Source organism: Marmota monax, unplaced genomic scaffold, assembly GCF_021218885.2.
Source record: "Marmota monax isolate L192 unplaced genomic scaffold, Marmota_monax_Labrador192_F-V1.1 WCK01_AAM20220418_F8-fsc00010, whole genome shotgun sequence".
NCBI lineage: Eukaryota > Metazoa > Chordata > Mammalia > Rodentia > Sciuridae > Marmota > Marmota monax.
Genome location: NW_026692321.1, coordinates 11,048,657 through 11,061,611, shown reverse-complemented (window position 1 = coordinate 11,061,611; position 12,955 = coordinate 11,048,657). Strand labels below are relative to the sequence as shown.

The following is a 12,955-nucleotide window of genomic DNA, read 5'->3' as shown; positions in this document are numbered from 1 at the left end:
GAATAGCTAGCATTTTCCTAAAGGGGACATTTGCTGTGGTTGCGGCCATCTTCCAAATGCCTGGAAGATCCCATTTTTGGAGAAAGAACTGAGAATCCAGGTTATCTTTAAGAGGCCTAGAACTTTATTGTGTAGGCACTTGGGAAATTTTTATGGATGCAAGGGAGAAATGGAGAAAAGAAGGGAGAGAAAAAAGAAAGGACGAAGGAAGGGAGGCAGCTGGGCAGGCCCCATTGCTGCTGCGCAGCCCCAGTCCAGCTAGTCAGGAAGAAAGCTGCGCAAGAGGAGGGAAAGTGCAGCCTGAAGGAATGCTGGGCGTGTACTTTCAGTGCTCTCAGGGGTCTAAAATCTTCATCACCCTCCTCTGTAGCACCATGCCAAGCACCCTTCTGCAGTCTTCCAGGCCCTTTCCCTCCCCTTCTCGGCAGGTGGTTTCATCTGGAGGATTTCCATGAAGACTGAAGACAGGCTTTGGGTTCTGCCTTCTAGGAGCCAGTGAAGAGTTGGCAGAGCCCACTGTGTTTACACTGCAGCTTCCTCACTCCACTAGGTCCTTATTCCTACAGCTGCAGCAATTCTGGAGGAGGCCGGATGGGCAGAGGGCTTGGGAAGGCACCTGCAAGGTCTCTAAAGCTGGATTCCCAGAGGATTCTGGGGAGTAGAGCAGGAAGGGATGAAATGGGCTCTGGACAGTTCTCATACAGGAGTTGCTCATGCCTTCTGTTTTGCCAGTGCTCCCCCAAACTGTACAGATCCCCCCCAAATTGACAGAGAAGCAGAGGAGGCCAGGAAGGGTAGACTAAAAATCCAATGAGGTGGGTATATTAGAGGTGAGGGGCAACGGAAAAGAGAAAGAAAGCTTACAAGGAAAAGAGAAGTAAAGAGAAAGGGTGTAAAAGGCCCCCCTGGAGACTATTTCACAAGATGTGCTAAGAAGCAGACATTTATCTGAAGACTGCAGCAAAGTCACTCAGGATGCTGAAAACTGCAGAGAGAGGGAACATCTCCACTCAACATTACTTTTTAGTTGTGTAGTCCACAGACTAGAAGTCAATTGACTTTTCTATAGCTCCAAGGTTCTAAGCCTCAGTTTCCTTGTTTGTAAACAAGGGGTTCGGACTAGATGTTTTACAAGGTCTGTGCTTGATCTGACCCTCTAGAATGTTAGCCTATGATCCAGTGAATCTGAGACCAAATACCTAAGAGCTTTAATACCTGATTTCCCCTTTTTCTCTACCACCCATTTATCAATGCAGAGCAATACCTGCACCATTCATTGAACCAATGCCAACTCTCAGGGATGACAAAGGAGTATGGCTCAATTGTGACAATTGATTGGTCCTCCTCCTCTGGAGTAAAGGAGGAAGGAATAGAGAAGGCAGGATGATGTATACTTTGATTTCCAAGGAGAGGTTATTCTCTAATTTCCAATTTCAGGTTTCATCCATTTCAATAAATTATAAATTCCCTTGAGGGTTTGGAAATACTTGGACTGATCAAAGGGCCAAAGAGGGTTATAATGAAGCCCCCTAGTTGGGGAAAAATTTATGTAATTCCACCGGAGAGATTGGATCTGCTTTTCTGTGGAAATCCAGACACACTGCCCTGCTCTTCTCTAGCCTGCATGTCTCACGCCGCTCTGCCGACCTGCTTCAGTGCAGCATTTCCTGAGGTTATTAGACACCAAGGCTCCATGAGAGCACATTCATGAGCTAGGCACACAGTGATGCGGTACTCACATGCACACCACACACAAATGTTGGCAGTTTAAATTACGGTGGGAGTAAAATGTGTCTTCACAAGAGTTTCATTTTGAAATTTAGCTCAACCTGAAATTCCTTTAAATAAAAAAAATGTATAGAAATAGATCTCACAGCTTCTCTTGCCTTCAAGTGGAAAGTGACACAGAGTGTATACTTTGTGCTTTCCGCACCCATCAGCATTTTCATTCCATTTTAGTCCCCAAAATACTGACAGGAGGACAACTCTAGAAAAATGGATTCCCATTCCAGCATCTGGCAGGGCACTGATCCATGCAGTATTGTGCTCTCACCATCTCATCTCCTCCACGATAAGGAGCATCTCCATTCCTTGCCCCCTTACACCGAGGAGAGTATTCAGCAATCTGATTTCCACATGGGGTTTGACCTTGCAAAGACCCTTCTTCCACTTCTGGGCAAGGAACAACCCATTTAAACTCAAAACGCAAAACGACCTTTTCTCCTTTAAAGAAACACCACCAAATGTAACATCTGGGCTTGCATTTCTCAACCTGCGTTCCAGAAGGCACAGACGGAATGCAAAGGCAGGTAACTAGTTTGGGGCTGATAGTCCCCATTTCAGCAACTCTGATTCTCAGATTCGGTTCAAAATCGACAGTGCAGTAAAACAGCTTTCTTCCGCCACCCTCCCATCCCTATTCACCATTGTGACGAAAAATAAAACCAAAAAAATTACTCAGTTCTAAGTACTAAGAGAAATGTGCTTATTTTGCGCCCAACTCCTTGGGTTTTAAACATTCCGCTTAGCAATCAACCCCGATGGTCATACCAATCTCATCCACTCAGTTTTACTTATCAAACACCTTTGCTGCTTTTTCACGGTGAGGAAAAATGGTGCACCAACCCCACGGATGACAGGTTGGTACTTGACTGCAACCGCTCAATAGTTTTATCAGCAACCGGAAAACTTCATGGTCCGTCAATTAGGTACTTAAATCTGCCTATGGAAATCCGCCTATTTATAGACTGAAACTAAAAATGAATCTCGGTTCACCTATCTTAAATCTAGCTTAAGACAATTCCCGAAACACGCCGCATATAAACACTCCTCTCCCCACCACCCCCAGTAATCCCAAAGGTCCCCCATGGACTAACAGCACATTCTGTTCGACAACATTAACCAAGGCAATTGTCACCATGCATTTAAAAGCATTTATGCAAAGCAAAGTATGTGACAATAGCCAAGCATCTCCCTGACAATTGGCTGTGCTACACATGCAGAAATGCAACGAAGATTGTATTTTCCACTTACAGTTATAGCGCTGCGCACGGTCACTTAACGAAAATGATAAAACTCAACAGTTCTTTTTAAAAAATATATATATATATTTAATTCAGGTAAACGGTTAAGCCGTCTCGGTGTGTGGTTCTCTCCTTCTCTCTCTTTTTCTCGGAGCTCTGGGCTGCTGAAATCCCTGTCGGATCGCGCCTTGCAAGCCCAGCCACCGCCGCACCACGCTCGGGTGAATCTCTGCTGCAGATTGGGAATCCCATAGAAAACCTAGGGTCCCTGGAGCTGGATGCGCAGGCGCGCGAGCCTCCGCCTCCCCAGGTACCCCCTCCCCTTTCCTCTTCTCTCTCCTCCCCTTGCTCCGCAGCCCAGCTTGGAGAGCCTGGGAGCCTGTGACCAAAAGCCGCCAGGCAATGGCGCATGCTCAGTTAGAGGGGCTCGGAGTTTCCGCGGGTGGATTCCCAGTCTCCAGATTTTAGCGGAAACTCAAAAGGAAGGTAGATTGGAAACCCCACCGGAGCAGCCTGTACCTGGACCGGAACCAGGGACGGCGGGTTGAGATCACCACACCTTGCGGTTACGACCCTGGTGACTGGCTGAGGCCAAGATGGGACACGTGGAGCCCGCTTTTCCTGCTGCTCCCAGCCCTAAGCTGCCTCTCGTCTACCTTTTGTCAGCCTGTGAGGTGAATGAGAAAACTGCAGAAATATTACAAGAAAGCTTACTCTGAAAGCTGTGAGCATGTCTACCTGACTCACTGAAAGAAGGACTATACTTTTCATTTTGCCATGGGCCATTTCATTCGAGCGAGGTCTTACGCTAAAAGTACTAGGAGTTGGCTCAGCTAGCACAGGGTGCCAGTTCAGAACCGTGAAGGAAAAATGTGTATTGCAGGAAGCTGGGCCCAAGGCTTCTTGGCCAGCGTGCCTTGGAAAAGTCATGCAATCTACAAAAGCTTAATAAGCATCTTCTGTATACGTAAAATAAATGTTTATTGAATATCTTTCTTTTTTTCTTTTTCTTTCTTTCTTTTCTTTTCTTTCTTTTTTTTTTTTTTTTTGAGGAGTGGGAGAGTGGAGGGAAAAGAATGAGTCATTCTGGGAATACTGGCTTGAGGGCTCAGGCCTCGGACTAGGCTATTTATAAAGCCCCCTTTGTGCCCTTGAAGATCTACAACTTTTTGCCAGCCCTGCCCTGCACCCCAACAGGCCTGCCAAAGCCTAGAAGACTTGGCAATGATTAGTGTTCAGAAAGTATTGGTCCCTCCCTACCTGGAAAGATTTCTCAGATGTTCCTAACCTGATCACTTTCCCCAATTGCATCTGTTCAACAATTATTCATTGAACCACCTACTATATTAAAAGGCACTGTCCTCTGCTTTAGGAATAAATGCAGTTAACGAAAGTCACTTCTGGGTTTCACATTTAGGTGGGAGTTTTATTTTCAAGGAAGAGAAGTTCGGGGAGAACAATGAAGATCAACATTTTTCTTAAGCAGTGATTGCAGAGTGTCTTCCACCATCTTTCCACGTTTAGGAAAACTGCAGCGTTGACCTTTCTGTGCTGCGGACATCAAGAGCGCCTCCCGTGGCAAACGGGCTCTACACTGACTAATCTCCGCTGCCAAGAGGCAACTGCTCCTGGTTCCAAAAGGGGAATCCAATTTTGAACGCACTTAAGGTTACTTAAGCCGGGATCCAGAAAAACTACCCCACGAGTCTTTGGCAAACGAAGGTTCGTGCTAGGTGAGGTCTCAGGCGGTGAAGTTAAGCCACGTTCAAAGCCAGCCTTCCAGCTGGGAGCTTAGGAACGTGCTTTCCCCGGCCAGACGCCTTGGGAAGGCTGCGCGAGGGAGAGCGCGTTGACGGGACTCCCGGGACACCCCTCCGGCCGTCCCTTCCAGGCGGGGCAATTCCTCCCAATGCTGGTGACCCCGGAAACCTGGATTCCGGAGCCGTGCGGAAGCCACGCGCTGCGGCAGCCGAGCACGTTTTGAGTCGGGCGGGCTCCAGCCCCGCGCTCCTGGGCCGCAGTGCGCACTGCGCAGCGGGGCTCCGGGGCCAGGCAATTTCTTTATGTTTTCCAGGATGGGGCGGGGACAAAGTCAATTCTGGAAGAATCGCTTTTGTTAGTCCTAAAGACTAAGGCTTTCAAAGTAATTTCCCATTTTTTGTCGATTTCCCCCACTAAAGCATCTTCTGCTTGGTTCTCTGGTTTCTCTCTGGAGAGCAGCCTCCGCAGTGCACTCTGCATCCACCCAAAGGGTCATGATGCCATTTCTTCACTTCTACACAATGTACCTATTTATTGCACTCTGGAGGACTCTTCCGTGGCAATACTCGATTTTAGATAACTTATTTTCAACTTGTGTTTAGGAAAAAATATTTATATCCTGATACTTTAAACTGTGCTCTGTTATTAGGTGGATGTGATTTAGACGAATGCGCTGTTATGAAGCAGCTGTGTCTAAGTGGACAGGCAACTGTATTTTTAAAAATTCCATTTGTATAGCAGCGTTGTTTGGCGTCCTAAATGCGATATCTTAATTTTTAATCTCCAGTTATTATGTAGCTTTATCTTCTTAAGCTTCTGATATTGTTTAATTTTAAAAAAAATTCTCTTTAGTTGAATTTTATATGCAGCACAAAATCATAGTAGGGAAGCCAGTTCTAAGAGACAACTAAGGAATTAATGTTTAAATTACAGAAAGCAAATTCACCTCTTAGAATTATGGAATGAACTTTGAGAGAAAAAATGTCGTAGGAAAACTAAAAAGTGAGGGAGCCCTCTCTTGCTCTCCTCACTAGGCAGTTGCAGAGGTCTCCAGTAATCACAGAAGAGGAGAGACACCTCACCCAACAATCTTTTATGCCCAAGGGTAAGGGGACAGGAGTACTGCACCTGTTGAATAAAGAATGCCATCAGCTCTAACAGTTGGACATCTAGGGCCAATTACCTAAGGCTAATACCCTAACATCACAAAAGACCCTGTCAGCTTTCACAACCTGGGAATTTGGCGGAGGGGTAGGAGTGGAGTGGGTTAGGGGCAGTAAAAGAGTTCCTAAAGATACTGTAGAGAGATGGTTATTATTTCAGTAGTGCTAGATAGAATCAACTGACCAGAACCAACTGAGAGTCCCTTTCTTTTCTTCAGTTGCAAGATAGATTCTTTAAAAACTTCTTATTGGATAGTGGCAAATTATAATATATTTGTTTATGAGGTACAAAGTGATGCCATGTTATATATATAAAAGGTGGAACGATTGACTCAGGGTATTAATCGATTTCTCATTTATTCCTATTGTCTAACTGAAACATTGTATCTTTTCACAACAGCAAATTATATTCTTTCAGAAGATTTCAGTCTTACTTCCACTTCCCAAATTCAATGAAACAAACAATGGAACCAAGAATAACTTTTTAGGTGTACACAACTCTATGTAATATTCCCCTCCTGCTTTAATTGTGGCAAGAACAAGTTGAAAACTGAGTAGGATGGTGGAAGTGTGAAATGCCAGAATAGAACAGGTCTAAGCTTATGGCCCTCTGAGCTCATTGTAATATTATTTATTTGAAATATTTGTGTATAACATATATGAGCCAAGAAGGCTGGAACATAAGGCATGGGAGTATGTAGAAAATTGGAAGAAAAGTAAGTTTTTGAAAGTCATTGTTGCAGGAAATTAATAAATGGATTTATATTTGTTTAAATTCATAAATAATAGTTATGCTAATTTTATTGTATGTATAAAGTTACTTTATTTTAAAATCTAAGGGTATTAATCTTTATAGAGGACAGGTATTATGTAAGACCCTTATATTTATCCTGACTTTTTATTCTATTTTAAAATATACACATACACCAACAAAATTAATTTCCTAAAGTCAAATAAGAAGTTATTTCTTAGAATAAAATCCTACCACTGTTTTTCTGATATATTTCATTGTATGCATTTTGTATTCCTTCTACTGTGTTTTATTAAAATAAGTAAAAAAAAATGCAAGACCATGAAGCAGTGATTCCTATAGAGTCAGTGTTCCATGCCTGTATGTGCAGGGGAGGGGTAATTAAGTTATAATTTTAATAGATCTAGTTGATCATTTTTCTCAGTCCATCTCTGATTTGGCTGTGCTGTGCAATCTATGACTGGATCTAAATTCAGTTTGAAATATACTCTCTAGTTATAGTTATCAGTTTCCTCTGAAATTTGAAAAATTCACAACAAATTTTCTTAAAGCTCTATTGAATGAATCATGATCAAAATTTTGAGTGTCTTAGAAGTTTCTTAGAACCTCAGAAATGGTCATAGCAGATGCAGGTGGTATGCAGCCTAAAGAATAAAAATAATAATGAAATGTTTATTCACTTTGTTATCTCTCCTCCATTTGGGCCTGGCCTATGGATTTATAGCAGCCCTCTTAAGCTGAAAATTTTTATCACTATTGATAGTGAACAAAACACACACACACACACACACACACACAAATGCTGTATTGTACATGATGCCCATTTCTTTTCTTTGATGACTTTTTAGATAGTTCTCAGTGTTAGACTGTTCTCTTTTTTAAAAATTGTGTAAACACTACAAATAATATATGAATACATTTTCTGAGACCTCCATACTTTGGACACCATTTGATTCAAAAGAGTCTTCGAAGACCCTTCTGGCCTAAAGCAAATCTTACTTTTTTCTCCCTTTAACCTATTTTCTTTAATATAGATTTTTTACTGAGACTCTCAACCTCCACATAAAATCTTACAATAAAAATTTTAAGAAAAAATAAAAGTAGTAGAATTCTACATCCCTTTGGAATCAACCAATAAAAGCCAAACCAACATTTTTTTTTTTTAACAAAAAAGTGTTCACAACTGAATTTATACTTTTACCTCCCTCATGTTTTGGTGTTCTTACAGTATTCCTCCTTTAAAGTTTACTATCCCAAGGAGGGAGAGTTCAAGAAGAGAAAATTATTCTTGATACACACACACACACACACACACACACACACACACATATATATATATATATATATATATATATTTATATAATTTTTTTTCAGAGTGTGGGTTTAGGATCTATATACTACAATCTCTTGGAGAATGGACTGGCCTTATTTTTAAGAAAGAAAAAAATGCTCGAGTAACTAAGAGTCTCATTTTGTAATTGTTTTAGTTTAGATGCTAAATGTTCACCAGTGGTGAAGTCTTGGTTGTCAATGTGGCCCTTGTGGGAGCTGCTGTAGGACTTTAGGAGGAGAGGTCTTGAGGTCCTTCGGTCATTGGGAGCATACCCTTTTGGGGTATTTTGGGATCCTGGGCCCCTTCCTCTTGTTCTTTCCTTTCTGTCTATGAGGCTGTTATGGTTTAGGTATTTTTAAGGTGTCCCCCAAAAGCTCATGTGTGAGAAAATACAAGAAATTTTAGAGGTAAAATGATTGGGTTATGAGAGGTTTAACCTAATCAAAGCATTAATCCACTGATAAGTATTAACTGGGTGGCAACTGTTGGCAGGTAGGGTGTGCATGGAGGAAGTGGGTCACTGAGGGCATGCCCTTGAAGTTCGTATTTTGTCCCTGATATGAGGAACTCTCTCTTTGCTTCCTGGTGTGATGTCCTGAGCTGCTTTCCCCACCTCACTCTTCTATCATAATGTTCTGCCTTGCCCCAGGTCCTGAGAGGGAATCAGTCATCTGTGGACTGAGACCTTTGAAACTGTGAGCCCCAAAATAAACTAAAATTGTTTTTTGATCATAGTGGTAAAAAAATCTGACTAAAACAGAGGCAAAATGCTTTTTTCTGCCATATGATCCCTGTCATTGACATCTCTTATTCCTATCAAAGGCCCAAAGCAATGGGCCTCCAAATCTAGGACTGGAACTTCCAAAACTATGAGCCTAATTAAGCATTTTCTCTTTATAAGTGAATTATTGCAGATATTTTGTTGTAGTGACAGAAAACTGACTAGCACAGTAGTGGTTGCAGTTGAATTCCTTTTGATCTAATTCATCGTTTATTTATCGTGCAGCTTTTCAGTACTTGCGTTGGGCCAGGCATTAGGTAGTGAGAATGTGATATTCTTGGTATTCAATATCCCACTTCTCAATAACCTTATTTATATATGAAATAAGTGTTATTATTAACCATTTTACAGATAAGGAGGAAATTGAGCCAAAGATGCATTAGTCATATTACCAAATGACTTCATTAGTCAGCCTCAATTTCTCTTTCATCCCATTTCAATTAATATTATGATTCTACCTTTATATCTTACCAATGTCTTGTCCACATACCGTACTTAATTAAGATGATCTTCCAAATACTGTGGTCATATCATTTTCTTCAAGAGCCTCCCATCTCCTACTGATAAACTTTAAACCATATTATGTATTTAGAATTTTCTATCATGTGGCAGAGACTGCTACTTGTCTGTCTTTACAACACAGTATTAAAATTTTTTTGGTGGTGTGCCCAAATAAAAGTAACCTTTTTCAGAATGCTCAATTTTTATCTACTACCTGAAGGAGAAAAAAAAAATGGAGGACTCACTCATTTCTTTCAGTGTTCTTACCATATTCTTCCTTTAAAATTTATTTTGCCACTCCTAAGGAGAGAATGTTCAAGAAGAAAATGACTATTGATGTTCCTAAATCCGGATATTAGTCTTACTCTCCAATTTCTTATTTATAATTGCCTACAGAACATCACAGGATTTTTTTTTTACAGACACCTCAAACTCAACATGTTCAAACAATTATCTCCCTCACTCCCCCATCTCCATGAAGCTGTTCTCCTCCTCTGCTCCCTAGCACTGTGCTGGGGCCCATTACCAATGCAGTCCCCCAAGCCAGAACCTTGGATGCCATCCTCAGCATCCCCGTTTTCTCTCATTCTCCCCAGTCATTTCTTAAGTCCTGTGAATTTCACCTTCTAAACATCTCATGAATCCAGCCCTCACAGCTACTGTGTCATTCAGATTCTCATCTGTCTTGGACTTGGACTTGTTCGTTTTCATTCTCATAACTGTGCAAAAATTCAAACAAATCCTGTCCTTTCCCTGAATAAAACCGTTCAGTGGTTCCTCCCTTTCAGCAATAAAAATTAAAAGTCCTTAGCACAAGACCATTGGCTGGCTCTTTCACACCGTCTAGTCCTACCTCTTGCCATGCCTCTTTAGTGTACCATGGTGTCAGTAGTTTACTAAGCATGTAGTAGTATTTCTTCTTTTATACATGCTCTTTCTTCTTTGAAACTCTTCTTTACCTTGGTTTGCCTTTAATGGTACTATTCATCTTGTGTGTTAAGATGAAATATTGACTCTTAACAGAAGAATCTTTCTCTTCCTAGCCCATGGCAGACAGTTTACAAGGTTGTTGTGAAGATTAACAAAGGTGGGGCATATTAAAGGACTGTACAAACTATGAAGTTGTATTCAAACACAAGATATTAGGTAATGTCAATCCATCTAATGATTACCAAGTTAAAGTTTATGTTGTCCATTTTTCATTTTAAAAAGCCAAATGTATGTGTTTCATTGTACAAGAATAAAACTCCTGTTTTGATTAAATTTTAATTCCTAACTCTGATATTAAGACACTTTATAATATTGACACTAGTTTCTCCCCCCTTGGATAAATTGTAGCATGAAGGTTGAATTTCTGTAGTGTGAAGAAACCATAAAGTATTTGAAAGTATTCATTAACTATTTGATATTCCATTACTTTTATTCTATTATTCTTGTTTTCTGTTCATATGTTTATTAGGGATACAAGTATAGAACTATACTATAATACCTTCTGTTTTATGGCCTTTATTTTACAATCCTGTTATTTGAATCCAAAATAGTTATCATTATCTTCACTTTATAGTTCCTTAGAAAGTCCATATTACAATGCTTTCTAGAAGTTATGTCCCCATAATGTGATGGAACCAGGTGCAACTCAGTATCTAATCCTAGTTTCCAGTAATTGTTTTTTGATGATGACAGAATGTTTCTCTAGTTTCATTTTCCCCAAGTTTTCCTTGAGGTAACAAGAACTTGCTATAGTAGATTATAAATTTAGGAAGAATGTGAAGTACTATGACACTCTTTGAGGAGAAAACCAAAATATTTGTCTCACTTTTCCCCCCTTCATTAGGAGATGAGAGTACATTAAAAACAAAGATAAAGGATATTCAATGTGTTACTAAAAATTTATAGTCTAATATCATAGACAATTTTGCACTAAATTGCAAATCACATACTTATTAAGTCATTTTAAATATTTATTAATGTTGCCACCAAACTTGGAGGCATCAAGGAATCTACTTTTATTCAAATTGCTTAAAATATAAAAGAGGTAAATGTTTGTATTGCTAAATTTCCCACTGCAATATTTCTGTTGGGACATTGATATTTAGTAACACAAATATACCTTAGTCTCTTATTTCAGTATGATTTGTTATATTTTTGATTAAATGAAATAAAATAAAATCAGCAAATGATCATTTATAATGATAACAGCTTCAGTTTTATATTTTCCATGAATAGAACTTCTATGTATGATTTTATTTGAATACAAAATTTCACATTTGACTTTAAAAAAAACTACCAGGGGATAGAAGTAGAAGAGGCATAATTGGAGGTAAAGACACATGGAAGAAAAGTTCTAAAATTATATAAAATTATGAACTTGAACCAGAAAAACAGCAGTGGAAATGAAAAGATGTGACTTTGATATAGTTGGGATAGGATGTACAGAATTTGATTCTTGATTACATATATAGGAGAAGGCAAAGTCAAACACAATCATAATATTTGGAACTGGCTCACTGAAATAATGATAATTACTTTAGTTTAAAAAAAGGACAAGTTTAGAGAAAAGGAGAGTAAGGAAGTGGGCTTACCATCTGGACATATGTCTTACATTTGAAAGGCTGTTGCACATCCAGTGGAGAAGTCAGCAGACATCAAGGACCAGCAGGTATGGAACTTTGGTAAGAGGGCTACATTAGAAATACAGAACAGGTAGTTGCGTATACAGATGATGGATGAGTCCATGAAAATAAGTATGACTGACAAAAGAGGATTATAAGAGAGAAGGGACAAGGAGGATAAAACTTGAGAAAGGAATCTGGTTGTGCCCTGGTTATTCTTTCTGTATAATTGTTTGTAAACTCCAAGAAAATAATGGTGATTTTACTCATTCAAGTATTGTCAAATAGTACTTAGGATATTATCTTTAAGAAAGTGTGTGGGGTATAGTTCAGTGATAAAGTTATTGCCTAACAGATACTAGGTCCTGGGTTCAATCCCTATCATCACCAAAAAAAAAAAAAAAAAAAAAGTACATATCTAACTTAGCTAAAGTGAAAAATGGTCCACTGATAATAATAAAAATACTAATCTGTATTTGAAGTATATGCATGTTGGTATTTTAGAAAATATTAGTGTTTAAAATAAATGATTATTAATTTATCCAAGTGTACAAACACTACATACACGTATGTGTGTGCTTATGTACTTATGTCTACTTATCTATATCCATCCATCACATATCATATCTATCTAATTTTGTTTTCAAATTTGGGCTTTGTGGCAGATACTTTTATAAGAATATGCCTACCCTATAAACCTACAGCTCCCTTGTCTCTTATTTAGTCTGAAAAAGTTAGTCCCTGGCTGCTGTTTGATGCTTGATCAGACACCAGAACTTTGATAAACCAATCGGATTATTTTCTTCTGGAAATTTGGATTTGGCATAGACAGAGTGTGTCAATTTCTCCTTGTGCTAGAAAAATCTAAGGTATAAAATTTTCTTTTCATCAAATTTACTCTGATTATTGTTTCCTCTATATTCTATGGCGAGTCTAATTTTTGTTTTCCTTAACATTGATTAGTTTTTCAATACCATTAACTTTGTTCTTATGTCCAGTAAAGATAATACATTTTGTATGTTTTCATTTC

The 12,955-nt window shown here is 39.4% G+C and overlaps 1 protein-coding gene across 2 annotated transcripts in view; it reads right to left on the bottom strand.

Annotated features, from left to right (window-relative positions):
• The window catches only part of Vsnl1 (visinin like 1), a 124,415-nt gene that overhangs the window by 99,298 nt on the left and 12,162 nt on the right, over positions 1-12,955 (bottom strand). Inside the window, exon 1 of one of the 2 annotated variants that reach the window (XM_046441300.2) lies at positions 3,034-3,310. The exons of the other annotated variant lie outside the window; for it this stretch is intronic. The gene's annotated coding sequence lies outside the window, so the exon portion shown is untranslated. Of the gene's footprint in view, positions 1-3,033; positions 3,311-12,955 lie in introns of those variants that run through there. 2 annotated transcript variants of the gene reach the window in all.